We start from the raw sequence: 1,092 nt of genomic DNA, 5'->3' as shown, positions 1-1,092 counted from the left end.
CATGCTAGGCGAGCGCGCTACTGCTTGAGCCACATCCCCAGCCCCTAATAAGCTTCTTTACAGCAAAGGAAACAATCAAGAACATGAAGAGAGCGCCTACAGAATGGGAGAAAATCTTTGCCACCTGCACCTCAGGTAAAGCATCAATCTCCAGGATATATAAAGAATTCAAAAAGCTTAATACCAAAATAATAATAATAACCCCATCAATAAATGGGCAAGGGAATTGAACAGGCATTTCACAGAATAGGAAATATGAATGGTCAACAAATATACAAAAAAATTCAACATCTCTAGCAATGAGAGAAATGCAAAATTAAAACTACATTACGATTTTATCTCACTTCAGTCAGAATGGCAATTATTAAGAATACAAGTAACAATAAATGATGGTGAGAAAAGGTACATACAGTGTTGGTGGAACTGCAAATTAGTGCAACTCTGGAAAGCAGTATGGAATTCCTCAGAAAACTTGGAATGGTGGACTGGGATAGAGCTCAGTTGGTAGAGTGCTTGCCTCACATGCAAAGGCCCTGGGTTCAATCCCCAGCAGCACCAAAAAAAAAAAAAAAATAGAAAATAGAAAAAGAAAAATACTTGGAATGAAATCAATCACATTTGATTCAGTTATCTCACTCCTTGGTTCATACCCAAAGGATTTAAAACCAGCATACAGCCACATGAATGTTTATAGCAGCTCAATTCACAATGGCTAAGCTATGGAACCAACCTAGGTGCCCTTCAACAGATGAATGGATAAAGAAAATGTGGTATGTATCACATACATACACACACACACACACACACACACAATGGAATATTACTCAGCCTTAAAGAATAAAATTATGGCATTTGCCAGTAAATGGATAGAACTGGAGACTATGTTCTCTTCAATATGTGGATGTTAACACACTATAAGGTGGGGGTGGAAAATAGAAGTTCATTGGATTAGACAAAGGGGAATGAAGGAAAGGAAGGGGAAGGGGAATAGGAGACTGTAGAAGGAATCATACATAACTATCTTATGTTCACATGTGAACATACAATCAAGTGAAATCCCACGTCATGTATAATCACAAAAAAATGGGATCC

At 37.7% G+C, this 1,092-nt stretch overlaps 1 non-coding gene across 1 annotated transcript; it reads left to right on the top strand.

Annotated features, from left to right (window-relative positions):
- The first annotated feature begins 493 nt into the window (after positions 1–493).
- Trnav-cac (transfer RNA valine (anticodon CAC)) lies at positions 494–558 on the top strand. The gene has a single exon. It is a non-coding gene; the product is annotated as a tRNA-Val (tRNA).
- The last annotated feature ends 534 nt before the right edge of the window (positions 559–1,092 follow it).

The sequence above is a fragment of the Urocitellus parryii genome, chromosome 8 (genome assembly GCF_045843805.1).
Source record: "Urocitellus parryii isolate mUroPar1 chromosome 8, mUroPar1.hap1, whole genome shotgun sequence".
NCBI lineage: Eukaryota > Metazoa > Chordata > Mammalia > Rodentia > Sciuridae > Urocitellus > Urocitellus parryii.
This window is presented reverse-complemented; position numbering and strand designations above follow the sequence as displayed.